This window comes from Peromyscus californicus, unplaced genomic scaffold (genome assembly GCF_007827085.1).
Source record: "Peromyscus californicus insignis strain IS unplaced genomic scaffold, ASM782708v3 Scaffold_4__1_contigs__length_199733344, whole genome shotgun sequence".
NCBI classification, from domain to species: Eukaryota; Metazoa; Chordata; class Mammalia; order Rodentia; family Cricetidae; genus Peromyscus; species Peromyscus californicus.
The window spans coordinates 78766234-78781049 of record NW_026294562.1 but is presented as its reverse complement, the minus strand read 5'-3'; positions in this window follow the sequence as shown (position 1 = coordinate 78781049).

Genomic DNA, 14816 nt, shown 5'->3' with positions numbered 1-14816 from the left:
GTTTGAACTTAGTACCAATAAATAAATTTCTAGCCCAGAGCTCAGAGTACAGCAGGGGGCCCAGTAATTATTTATTGATTGAACAACTGACTATCAAAAGTCAAGGGGTGGGGCTAGTGAGGAGACCCAGCATGAGTTTGCCTTGTACTCTGAACATTGATCTGTCTCCACAGGGTGATGAGTCCCCAGCCAGGAAGAATCCGATTTCAGAATTGTAAATGGCACACACATTCCCTAATCCACTTCCCCTTTGCCCTACAGCTCCAGAGACCCACTCTCCCAACCCAGCATGCAGCACAATTGGCTCTGAATCCAGACACCAAGAAGACTCAACATCTACTTTTCTCAGGGATCTCAAAGCCGCAATTCACCCTTTGAATGGGAAGGGTTGCGGGTTTAATTAAAAGGTGACAGTCCCGGGAAAGTCAGCAGACCCAAAGGCCTTGTGTCTGCTCAAGTGGTACAGTTCCAGGTGTGCCTGCAGCAAGTGGAGCAACAGGTCAGGCGCACCAGCATCCCGCATCTAACATGCATACCTTGCATTTCTTCTTAAAGAGAAGAGCACCACAGATCTTTTTCCTAACCTGGCAGAAACGGAGCCAATCACTGGCATTTCTATGGGTCATTAAAAGAGAGTCTGGGTGCTTTTCTTTTTAAAGGCACAGTTCTGCAAGGTTGTGATGCTCCTGTTTTAGGCAGGAGGTCCTAGTGGGACGTGAGACAGAAGAGAGAAGCCAATACATTAGTTGAATCATCCATCACTGCTAGAGTCTTCCTGCTGCTGCCAACCCGACAAGATGTTCTCCTTCAGGGACCCTGTTGGGGGCAGCTCAGTCCCCTCTAAATCTTACAGTCATGATTAGATGTTGTTTGGTGTCTCAGCGCTCAAATATTGAACCAAGAGCTTATAATCAAAAGATAGACAAGGGTTGGCAAAATAGCTTGATGGGTAAAGATGTTTGCCATGCAAACCCTATGGTCTGAGTTTGATCCCTGGATTCCATTGTGGAAGGAGAGAAACAGCTCCCTCAAGTTGTTCTCTAACCTCCAAACACACACACACACACACACACACACACGCACACGCACACGCACACGCACACGCACACACACCACACCACACACACACACACACACACACACACACACACACACATGCCTGTGCTTATGCACATATGTCATATACACACACAATAACAGTATTGTTAAAGGACATGAAGAAGGCACTCCTCAGTACATTCATTCATATTAATCCTCTAAACACAATGTTTCCACCTCATGTCCCATCATCACCACAGATCCTCAGAAACATCTCTGAGGGAAGCTAAAACACAGCTACTACTGGTTCATTCCCAATGATTCTGACAGTCACTTGGGGGCACCTGGCATTTTGTCAGGTTTTTGCTTCAAAAATTACCACAGAATTTCAATGCACTAGGCTGACAGTAACTACAAAAGTCCCAAAGTTCAACTTGGAGAAAAGCTGCAGCCATTGCTTACAGTTTAGTCAGGCAGCCACTCGGTCCCTTGCGTGACTGAGCCTATAGTACCCACTCTAATGGTGAGACAATTAAACTTCTCCACAAAGTCTAGACTTGGAGAGTGAACCACATTCCAAGAGAGATAATTGCTTCCTTTAGGTCGAAAACTATACTGGGTCTCTTCTTTCCCCATGGCCACATGGGATCATTTTCAAAAGAGCTCAAATGGGGAAGAAGAAAATAAAATGCTGAGTGTTTTAGTCAGAATTCTTTAGAAGAACAGAACACACACACACACACACACACACACACACACACACACACCTTATATATACACAGGTTGTATTATATATTACATAAATAATATCATATTTATTATATTGTTTTACACAAGAAGTTAAGTAGTACCACAATGGCAGTTTGCATGCTACAGAGGCAGAGAACCCAGTAGCTGCTCAGACCAAGACGATAGAAGTGTCAGAACAAGGGGAAGTGATGATACATCCTTGGTCCAACGCTGAAGCTCCCTGGAGAGTCCCTGGTGTGGATCCACACTGAAGGGATGCAGGAGCTGGAACCCGATGTCTTCTGTCAGTGGCAGGTACAACTGAGGATAATTGCAGGTACCCTGCAGACGACTGTGGCTATCTCTGATCAGTTTTCTGCAAAGACTATGCAGACACCGTGTTCTCTGTGTGGCAGCAATGAAGCAAACGTGGCTCTGTCTGGCATTTGAGTCCTTTAGTGCCAGGTTCTAGTCAGTAGAGCTGGGCACGCATGAAGCTTGTTGGTCACAAGGTCATTTTAGAGGGTATGTTAGCTACTTTTCTATTGCTATGATAAAACACCATGGCCAAGGCAGCTTAGAGAAGAAAGGATTTATTTAGGCTGCATACTTTCTGAGGGATAGGAGTCTGTCACCATCACACTGGGAAACCTGGCAGCAGGCAGGCAGGTATGGTTCTGGAGCAGCATCTGGGAGCTCACAATAGGGTCCACAAACAGGAAGCAGAGAGCACACTGGAGACCAAGGAGACTTTTGAAGTCTCAAAGCTCATCCCCATGACACACCTCTTCCAAAAAGTTCAAACATCCTAATCCTTCATGTGCCAGATAATTTTATAACAACTTGACACAAGGCCAAGTTATATGAGAAGAGGGAGCCTCAATTAAGAAAACATTTGCATAAGATGAGGCTGTAAGCAAGCATGTAGGGCATGCTTAATTAGTGATTGACAGGGTAGGACCCAGCCCATTGTGGGTGGTGCCATCCCTGGGCTGGTGGTCCTGGGTGCTATAAGAAAGCAGGCTGAACAAGCCATGGGGAGCAAGTCAGTAAGCAGAATCCCTCCATGGCTTCTGCATCAGCTCCTGCCTCCAGGTTCCTGCCCTGTTTGAGTTCCTGTCCTGACTTCCTTCAATGATGAACAGTGCTGTGGAAGTATAAGCCAAATAAACTCTTTCCTCCCCAAGTAGCTCTGGTCATGGTGTTTCGGCACAACACTAGAAACCCGAACTAAGACACTTCCCAAACAAAAGGGACTCTAGTATCTAAACATATGAACCTATAGGGGTCTTTCTCATTCAAAGCACCACATCCCACTCCCTGGCCCTCACAGGCTCATGGCCAAACCACAGTGCAAAATACATTTAGTCTAATTTCCCAAGTCCAAAAGCTAATTATACATTCCCAACATACAATGGCACAGAATATGCATTACCATTCCAAAAGGGAGGAATCAGGGCCTAGTGAAGGGACAGTGGAACAAAGCAATATTGAAACTCGCAGGGCCAACTCCAAATCCTGCGATTCTGTGTCTGGTGTCAGGGCTGAGATGCCCTTCCAGCTGCTGCTGCCCTCAACATCCTACCATCTCTTGGAATGGCTGTACTCCTTGTCTCCTCTTGGCAGCTATCCTGCCACTCTGGCACCCCCAGCGTCTTGGGGTCCTCAACACAATCCAGGCTTCACTTTCACAGCTTCACTCAATAGCGTCTCAGGGGCTCCATGCGTGAACTCCCCTGCCACATGCGTGCCCTTAGCAGTATTTCTTCACCCTGGGTGAAAATTACATAACCTCTTTACCCCTGTATCCCTGGTGACTCTAGGGCCAGAACTAAATGGCCAACATTGCTAAGTTTGGCGTCCAACTTGGGGTGTACCCTCCGTCCTCCCCTTGAATTACATTTGCAGCAGCTTTCATTTGTTGCTACTCTTTAAGAGTGGAAAATTCCTTAGGTCTTCTCCTTTCACAAGTTAAAAGCTGAGTCCAGTGGAGTCTGGTCCTGAGGACGCTCCTCCCTTTATTCTAATGAGGGTCAGGCCTCTCTAATCCTTTCGTCTTTTTCAGCACACATCTTGGCTCTAACATTAAATTTCCTGGGGCTGTTTTCCTCTTCAAACTGTATATTTTGTACCCCCTTTTGCACTGTTTACCCATTTTTACTATAGATCTGCATAGGACTGATCACTAATAACTATGCAACAAAGTCAGTATTAGACTATCTTGAAAACTCCTCTGCCAAAAAAATCAGTCAATTACTTTTCAAAATACCACAAGAATGGTCTTTAGCCTGTTAGTAATATTGTTCCCCTCTGAAACCTCTGGATCTGGGCCTCCACAATCTGAATAGCTTTCAGCATGACTGTCTCAGAAGCTCCTACTGGGTTGGTCCATTAAACTCTGCTAACAGCCTTCAACCACCTTTCCAGTCCAAAGTCCCAAAGTCTTCCACATTCCTCAACAAAACAAAGACAAAAACAAAAAACAGAATGGTCAGGCCCATCGCAGCAATAGCCTGCTCCCTGGTCCCAACTTCTGCATTAGTTTCTTTTCTATTGCTATAATAAAACACCACGGCCAAGACAAGGAAGAGTTTAACTGGGGGATAGGAGTCCATCACCATCATGGTGGGCAGCATAGAAGCAGGCAGGCAGGCACGATTTAGAGCAGTAGGTGAAAGCTCACGTCACAATCCACAAACAGGAGGCAGAGAGTGTACCTGAGATAGTGAGAGGCTTTTGAAGTCTCAAAGCCCACCACCATGACATACCTCCTCTAACAAGGCCACACCTCCTAATCCTTCCAAAATACGTCCACAAACTGAGGACCAAGTAGTCAAACAGACAAGCCTGTGAGGGTCATTCTCACTCAAATCACCACAGAAGGTACTAATAGTTGGAGTGAGTCCCAAAATACAGGTGTTGTCAGCATTATAATACAACACCAAGGGGTGGGACTTTAAGAGGTGGTAAGGCCATGAATAATACATAGGCCCATACCCATATAAAAGAAGCTTTATGAAACATCTAACTGTGATTTCTGTCTTCCATGATATGAGTTCACAGAATCCCTTCCTTCTGCTAGGTGGAACAAGAAAGAGCCAACCCAGATACAGAGACTAGGGAGACCATTGCCTTGTTCCGGGTTTCTTAGCCTAAAGAACTATGATAAATAAATTTCTGGTCTTTATTAATATCAACAAAAAAAATACAGAGTAAACCAGAGAAGGCTTCAGTGTGCATGGCAGGCCTCATTCCAGGTAGATAGGACACAGTTAAAAGGAAATGAAGCAGAAAGAAGTGGGTTCAAACCCCAGCAGTACAGTCCCCCAGCTGTGTGAACTAAGTATCGTTGCCTATCCTGGCCTCAGCGTCTCTCTCTTCAGAAGCCAGGGTTTGACTCAGATAACTTTCTACATATAATCCAAGAGTTTCCAATTTTGAGTTAGTGACTTAGCTAGCAGACACCTCAGACTCGTAGAACAACAGGTGAAGGTTGTGTGGGGCTAGAGGACTATACTGAGTCATTTTAAGGAAAAGGAACTCCCACCTAATGCTATAATGTGGCAAAGAATGAAGCTGAGATATGAGGACAATGAGTAGATTGTGAAATATCTTTTATAATTATATTGAAAAGGCATGTCTTGTTATGTTATAGACAGGAACCCAACCCCTCATCTAAAATCCAAAGGAGAGATCTGAGCAAGGGTTGTTTCAGGGAAGGCAGAGGTTTAGGAGGTGCTCTGATTCAATCTGAAGTGTGAGTAGAACACTGGAAAAAGTGTTTTGGTTCATTTTTTAATAGAATTCATTATGCTGTTGGCAGTAGACCTCACTGCCACAGGCTTGTGTTAGACTTCCCTTGATATTGTTGTGTGACCTTGCATAAGCCACATGCTTTCTCTGTAGCTCAGACGGCTTATTAACAATGCCTATGTCGGATTAAGTCAGTAATATATTCTTTCTTTCACATAATGAAAGATATATTATAGTGTTATCCAGTTGCAAGGGTGTTCTGACTTTGAGCTGATGTCTCTTCCACTGGAGGATTTCTCCAAGGTTATAGAGCTGCTCCTGTTAGGACAGCCCTACCTACTAGCAGGGAGCTCCTGCTGAGATACAGTGGAGCAGAGTGATGGGCAAGGTCTGCCTTCTCAGCTACACTCAATTACTCTCCTTTCTCACAAAGGAAATCAAATCAAAATAAATAAGCATGAGACTTATCATGCAATGACTCTACTGTGAACCTGATATAATTTATAAAAAGAATAAATACACCAAAATCTGGGACACTTCCAACATCCATGGTTAAATATTGTCTGGGAAAGAGGATATCTTAGGGACCTAGTTAAACTGAAGGGTAGACTGACCAAGTGCACTAGGGGTCATAGTGGCCCTGGCAGCAGACAGGCAATGACTTTGAGCAAGTAGTTTTGCATCTTCTCTGTAAGTCAGTTTTCTTATCTGTAAAGTGGGGCGGTGATCAGAGATGCTGTGGTGGTGAAGAGAGATCACCAGTAAATTGCTACTACGGAGCTAGTGCAGTGAAAAACGCTCCTTGCTGTTAGTTACTGTCATTTAGACCCTACATTTCACCTGTCATTCATGCAATGAGGATTTACCCAGTGCCTTTGATATAGGCCAAACACTCCTTCGTGTTCTGAGAATACAGCAAGAAACAAAATACAATTTATGTTCCCCTGAGGCTGATGTTACAGTGGGGAGAGAAAGAAAAGATTAAGATGAGCAATAAATACACCAGATAAGCTCAGATGGAAGGAAAGTGCCAGAGTGAAACAGACCCAGCAGGAGGGGAGACTGGGGTTACCAGTGCAACCCAGAGGAGCACCTGTGCCTGGCCCATCCCACCCTGACCCACCCAGTCCCCTCTTTCCATCTTCCCTTCACAAGCCCTTCTTACCAGATGCATCCCAGACATTCTATCTGGGGTGAATTTACTTTGGGGATGCTGGCACTAAATTCTAAGCCCAAGCATTCTTACAAGGACCAGAAGTTACAGTTTTAAATCTATTGTCCATGATGGGCTCTGGACTTCTAGGGCAATGTTTAGCATGGAATTGATAAATAAGCCAAGAGTAAACGCGTGAATATCTCCTGCTTTTTCAAGAGAGGTGAGCTGCAATGTGTGTTCAGCCTCTCTCGGTATACTTATTAAGAATTTGCAGACTTGGGTCTTCTGCAAAACTGCTTTTGTCTTTTATAAAGCTTATTCTAATTAGCAGAGGGCAAGAGATTTTGAGAAACCAAGACCAATGCAATGCTGTCTTTGTTCTCCGCCATACAATTCCAAGAACCCACATTACCTCTCTGAACTTTTGTCTTCTCAATGACTCGGGAAAGCTAAGCCTGTGTTAGAGGACTCACCAGACATTAGATGCAAAAGAATGAATTGTGAATTCTGATAAAACACACTGTAGTTCTTTAGCACCACAAACAGCAGACAGTATAAAACTTGGAACCCTTAAGCAAATGTTTAATAAGGGACACCAAGGGAGTCTCCTTCAGACCCTGAGAGAGATTTTAACTCTGTCTTTCCCTCAACCAAACATGGCAAGGACTTCTTGAGTATAAAAGGAACACCCTGCCCAGATGATACAACTGAGATTTCCTATAAATGCAAGAGCTGGAATTTAAGGCATTTAGGAGCTCAGAATAAACAGACTAATTGGAGGAATGAAATATCCATTAGTCTAAATGAATATTTCTATAAAGCTGCATGTTAGACATTGATAAAAAGAAATGATTAAATGCAGAATTAACCAAGATTAATTATTTTAATCAAGAGATTAATCACGATTATATCTTTACATTAGTTTGCTCTACTGCTGTTTGCTCAGCAATCTGGGGGAAAATCTGCTCATTTATCACCTTCATGCTTGAAAATCAGCCCATAATTTACAGTCTCCATCCACCACCACCGGCCTCTGTAAACAGAGGCTCTTGGGTAGATAAACAGCATTTCAGAGGAAAAAGCAGCTGGCCAATGACATGGAGCTTCATGCGGGGGACCCAGATTCAAAGAGGAGAACAGCAACAATACAACGACAACAACACAAGAACAGAAAACCAACTTAAAAATTGTTGGGAAACTTCAGCTTTTGTTAAGTTGTAGATCTGTCACTGACGTTAACGGGATGCAGTGAATGGCTGGGGGATGGACACGTGCCTGTGTGTGTGACTGTGCATGTACAAGCCAGAGGACAGCATTGGGTGTTGTACCTCAGATGTGCACCATTGTTTTTGAGACAGAATCTCTCACTGGCCTGACCTGAAACTTAGTCAGTCTGTCCTACTTTGTGATTCCTGTCTCCGGCTCCCCAGTGCTGGGATTACACAGATAGGTCAGTGGGCCTCACTTTTACAGGACACTCACTCAATCTCAGGTCCTCCTGTTTGCAACCCCAGCCCAACTGAGAAGTTTTTATTAGGAATTGGGTATGGGATTTTGTTAGATATTACTTCTATATTTGTTGAAATTACCATAACTTTTTCCCCTTGTAGTTGGTTAATATTAGGAACTGCAGTTGAGTAGCTCAACTTAGGTCTTAAAAATTCAGTAAAACTCAAAATCCTGGCATCAGTGCCAGGACACAGTACAGTCAGAGCATGCACATGCCATCTTTGTTACATTCGGTGATTAGATTTGTTGACGTTTTAGTCAACATGTTTATGACTATCTTCATGAGGTGTTATGCCTTGATGTGAATGTCCCCCAAGAGAGTATGTCTTAGATACTTGGTCACCATATGATGACTCTGTTTTGGGACCTGACAGAAACTTTAGGGGGTGGGCCTTTACTAGTGGAAGAAGGTCACTGAAGTTGTGACCCTGATGATTATATCTGGTCCTTAGTCAGATTCTTTCCCTTTGCTTCCTAAATAGAATGATGTGAACTACCATGCTCTGCCATATCCCTCCACTGTAATGAATGGTTCCCCTGCCACACCATCTCCACCATATAATGAATGGAATTACAAGTGAGATGTGTCTGTGTTTCTGCAGGTATTGTACACAGTAATGCAAAAGTAACTGACACAGAAACCTGAACCCAGAGTGAAGTCATTGCTGTGACTGAGTAGACTTGACCAAGTGCTTCTGTTAAGGTCCATTTAGAGAGAGGTTCTGGTGGGATCTCAGAAGACGTCAGCATTCAAATGCCAGCATAAATGGCATAAAATGTGAAGTATTTCCTAAGTTCTGTTTCAGTGGTGTCTCAAACATCTACCTATTTTGAATCTTTATTTTTGTTCATGTTAAAGTGCTTCATAATTCACCATTTAGCTTCTTCCTTGACATATGTGTCATTTAAAAGTTCTGTTTGGTTTTCAACTTCTATAGGAGTGAGAGCTTGAAGTTCTACATTTCTAGAGTAATTCACACTGTGGGTAGAGAGCCTGTTTAGTTATTCATTCATTTGCTTGTTTACTCATTTGCACATTAATTATTTTAACTGAAGATTTCTTCCACTTTCTAAATTTAGCATTATCCTTTCTTGACTAAAGAAGAACAAACCACAGTACCGGACCTATTGATAGTGCACCGTGTGACCCTCCTCACAAGCACACATTGTGCAGTGTTCTCATCTGGAAACCATCACCTATCACGCCAGCACTCTAGTTTGCTTTCTATTCTTTGATAAACATCGTGATCACAAGCACCTTGGGAGAGAAAAGAGTTTACTTCACCTTGCAGCTCACAGTCCTTCATGAAGGGAAGTCAGGGCAGGGGCTCAAGGCAGGAAGTGGAGCAGAAGCTGCAGAGGAATGCTCCTCATTGGTTTGCTCCCATGGCTTTTTTTCTTTTTTTATACAACTCAGGACCACCTGCCCAGGGGCAGCCCTGCCCACAGTAGACTGGGACCTCCCACATCTGTCATTAATCAAAAAAAAATTTTTTTTTAAATACCCCACAGGTCAATCTGATGGAAACATTGTTCTCAAATGAGGCTCCTCCTCCCAGAAGACCCTAGCTCCTGTCAAGTTAAACAACAACAACAAAACCAACCAAACAAAGACAAAACCAAAAAACCAACCAGGACCCCAAGCATTGATCGTTCTTTCATTTTCCTATGTAAACTATCCTTTTAAATTTCATACACGGTACACAATGTACCCTGACATCTACCTCTAACTCCCCTGCCAGAACATCTCTTTCCCAAATTCAGTCCTTAATTTTCTGTTTTACAATGAATTGAGCCCAGCGAGTGCTGCCTTTATGCACTGAGATGTGAGGCCCCTGGGGGTGACCTCATATTCCTGTGCACATGGGCAACACTAACTGGACTCAGTGCTTTATAGACTCACTCACTGGGGCATGGACCACCTACATGTGGATGACTCCACACCCATTTATCATTCTCTATGTAGAAAACTTACAGCATCCTCTCTTCTAGCTTTTGGAGAGTCTAGTACATTGTGGGAATCTATAGTTTGAATCCTTTTAAATTTTGAAAGATTTATTCATTTGTTTATTTTTGAGATAGAGTCCTACTCTATAGCCCAAGCTGGGCTCAACTCAAGACCTGTGTCAGTTTCCAACTGCTAGAAGCATAGACATGAATCTCGATGCCTGGCTAAGAGATTTTTCTAACCCTCAAAATGATCCATCATGGTAAATGGGGTATGTTCCCTTGAAAAAGTTGTATATGTTTCTATTGTTTGTCAGAGTATACTATAAATGTGAATTAGGTAGAGTTTGTTGATAGAGCTCACAATCCATAGCGTGGCTAATTCTCTTTATCTGCTCTGTCAATCATCAAGAGAAGAGTATTGAAATCCCAGGCTGTACTGTTCATTCAGCAGCACTTGCAGTTCTTCTTGCTTCTTCTACCTTAAATCTGGCTTGGCCACATCTTTTTTATGAATTGATTCTACGATCATTAGGAGATGGACTTCCTGGTCGCTAACCATGCCAGCTCTCTTTGATAAAACTTTACACAGTATTTTTCTTTTTAATCTTTTCAGCCTCTACATTTGAAGTACACTTCTCAGAGGCTGAATATATTTGAGCCCTGCATATTGAATCTAATCTGACAACCTTTTGCATTTTCCTATCGGTATTTACATCATGAACACTTAACTATTATCGTCATGACTAAGTGTCTATCAGGACAAATTGCTGGTTCTCCTATCTACTTTCACACTACAATCAACCCAGACCACTGACACCATATGTATGGGAACTTCTTCCCTAGTAAGTAAGTGATCGATTGTTTGAAGGACACCAGCTGAAGATCCTTTAATGTGATCACCACAGACGCTATCTGCTTGGAGACAGCAGCAGATCTCACAATTGCCAAGCTGTCCCCCCACCTTCATATCAGACACTAGTGGCAAGCCCCAAGTTATTTAACCTGTGATTCTATGTCATATTCGTACTTTCACACTCATGAGTCTTGGCTTAAGGTTCTGATAAACACTAAAATAATTGGCCACCGCCGTCAACTCTCTTTATTTTGTCCTTCTCCCGTCTTCTGTTCTCTCCTCTTCTCTCTTGGGAAGATGTCCATAAACTCACTCTCCAAGGCCAGGGTTTAGAATTCAGAGACATTTTTCCTAGCCCACAATTGTAATAACCATGTTTTGAGCAGTCACGAAAAGCTTGGAACACTGCCTATCATCACATGTAACACTCTTAAGCGGGAGAGTATGAAGTTGTATTGACTCCATAGAATTTACAGTTAACTCATGTTTTAGAACCAACAGCATGGCACCAGTGTGCTTGTCAAAACAGACAACACTGTCACCTGCTGGTCCATAGTGAAACTGGATCTCAGCCCTGCTAGCCATCCCAATGACCTCTGCCAGAACTCTCTACGTCCACCTTTAAGGTGGGCCCTGATTGTCTAAGAGTGACAGAAACTAGACATACTGTCTCTAGATTTCTCAGTTCAACTTTACTTTGTTGTAAGCAGTATCTAACTTGGAACAAAATTATTTTTATTTCATGTGTGTAAGTGTTTGCCTTCATATAACTTTGAATGTGTACCATGTGCATGACTGGTACACAGGGAGACCAGAAGAGGGTGACATATCCCCTTGAACTGGAGTTAGATGTGATGGTGAGCCTCCCTGTAGGTGCTGAGACCCAAACTCAGATCCTCTGCATGTACTCTTAATCACTGAGCATCTCTCCAGGCCCCAGTTCTTCACGTTAGAAATGTGCTTATTTCATATGTTCTCCTTTCCCTAGTCTGAACCTACCCTTGTCTCTCTGGGTTCTTTAAAAGTGTTCTTGTCTCATCACCAGTCACATGTCTGGGTTCCTTGGGCTCAACCTGGGTAGAAATTGTAGGTAGTTAAGGGGAAGCCCTTCAAAAGGCTGTCTCCGGTGCCTTCCTTCCCATCAGAGTTATGGGCAGCTGTAGACAAGAGTAAGCAGCAGCAGGCAGAACCCTCTATTGCCACAGTACCCATGCAGTCCTTGGGCAGCAGGCCTTTAGTTATATACAAATTACAGTCCCGGCACAGACCATGGGTATCAGAACCCTAGTCCTTGGCAGTGGCCAGTCCTACAGCTTTCAACCTGGCGCTGAAACTCTTGACCTCAACAGTTGACACCTCTCTGACACTCTTCCAGTGACCAAGACCTGCAGGTTTGTCTTCTGGCTCTTTATAGCCCTTTACTCTCCTGCAGTCATGTCTCTCTTGTCATCTCTTTCTCTGCTTCCTCCTGTCCTGGTCACCACTGAATTATCCAACTGTTTCTTCAGCTGCCAACTAGACACTCACTGCTGGCATCACTTCTCTCTATTGTCTCTCATGTGGCTGGTCTAAACAAATGCCTGTGGTTGGTCAAAGTGCCCTTCCTCCTGCCTCATCTTGAGGCTTCTTAGGCTCACTGTGCTAGTTTCATTTCTGTTGTCACTGCCCTTGTTTGGGCCAACTGTCTTAGTTTGCTTTCTCACGCTGTGATAAACAATGCGACTGGAAAAAAAAAAACAGCAACTTGGATAGGAGGGAATTTATTACATCTTATGGTATACAGTCCATCATGAAGAACAGTCAGCCCTGGAATTCAAGGCAGGAACCCAGAGAAGCAGAGGACATGGAGGAATGCTTCTTGCTGGCTTGCTCCCTATGGCTTGCTCAGCCTGCTTTCTTAGAGTGGCCAGGACCACCTGCTCAGGGATGGCACTGTCCTCAGTTGATTGAGCCCTCCCATATCATCAATCATTAATCAAGAACATGTCCTACAGACTTGCCTACAGGTCAATTTGATGGAGACATTTTCTCACATTTTCTTCCTTCTCAGATGAGAAGTTTGTGTCAAATTGATGACAAAACCAAAACAAAACAACAACAAACAACTAAGCAACAGACTGAGCACATCTTAACCTCGTAGCTCCAATGATAATCATTGAGATTTGTGCTGGGGACTAGTCACAGCCTCATCTCCCAGCTCCAGGCTCTGTAGTCCCTTTACTAGGGGGAGTGCTCCCCCTCTGGCCAAAGTAGAAATAATTCGAGAGTCATCTAGATTTCTTAGAGGCTTGTGATGATGAAAAGCCTGCTAAAAACTGTTCCTTCAGGAGCCAGCAATCAGCCACAATCTTTGTTTGGTTGTCTCATATCATCCACAGAGTGTTTGCAATGGCTGCTTCTGGCATAGTGGTTCAGTTGAGTGTGGAATTGCGAGTTCCTTTGCTTAGAAGGAGGAAGAGAGTCAACCACTATAAGGAATTCCTCATAACACTAAGAACAATTTTAACCATGCTAATACCCATCTAGAACCCACAAAGAGGTGCTCTCCCAAATATGCCTCATTCTAACCCCTTCCAGTCTGGATCTGACAGACGAGGGTATGGATCAAAGCCTCATATGAGTAAACGAAGATGTAGCCAGTAAGATATTGTCAAAAAGGGAAGAGTAGAAAGCAGCCATCCTGGGTGACTGTGACACACTAGTCTGTGCTTAATGTTTTCAGATGGCTTTTCAGTCAATACTCACAACAATTCTTAATAAGTAGCAATTATTACTGGTTATTGAACAGACAAAATCATCTAGCAAAAATTTTCCACCTCCAGTTCCAAGTCTGAGGTTCATGGAGCTTAAATAATTTGCTTATGAGCAGAGACTCTATGTCTTCTTTAGTGTGCCGCCTCTGCACAGAATTATGTTGTATAATAGATATTTACCTGTGCAGTCTTACTTGGTAATCAACCTTATCATTTTGGCTTCATTTTGCAGATGAGGAAAGCAAGACTTCCACAGGCTCATATAGCTAGGGAGATCCCAAAAGCAAAACCTTTGATTTTACCATGCTCTTCAGTGAGACCACTTCAGTCACACTTAATGCTCCACCAGTTTTGAAACCCATGACAAGGCCAGCTGATCGACCACGATGTGACTCATTTATTCCGTCATCAATAATGTACGGATCATCATGACAGGGCTCTTCTTAGAAGGTGACTGTGGTCAAGTGGGATTATGCATGACACAGATACAGCCGGTACCCTGTGAGGTGTTAACATAGAAAATGGCTGCATCCTGCCTTAGTTACAGAAGGAAATAAAGATATTTCGTGGAAAATTCCAACATGAATCCATCTGTTTGTTCTACAGAACTGTCCCTTTCTTTCTCCCCTGTTTCCCACAAGCCTGGGTTGGCAGCAGCAGAAGCTGTGTGCCAGGATCTGGATGCCACAGAGAACTGCCTTCTCCCAACCACAGAGCCAAAGTCTGGCATGTGAACTTCTGGAGTCTTCCAGCTCTCTTTAGCTGCCAGAATCAGGCTCCAGGGTATCACCAACCTGGTTGGTACTTCAGCAATTCTATTTCAGGTTACCGGCTGTTGCCTGGCAGAAGGAGACAGGAAAGCATGGGTATTCTAGGAGGTGAGCTGGACTCTAGGGACTTCTCTAAGTTTCCCCACCAGAGGAAGAGCATCAAGACAGAGTCAGATCTGCTCCTGAACTGTGCACAGCTGACAAACACTTCCAGCATCATGTTTTTAATCTTATGCTCCCTGACTATTAAAAGGAGAATGACGAGAATGTCCAAGGAGAATGAAGGTAATACCAAGATACAAGGG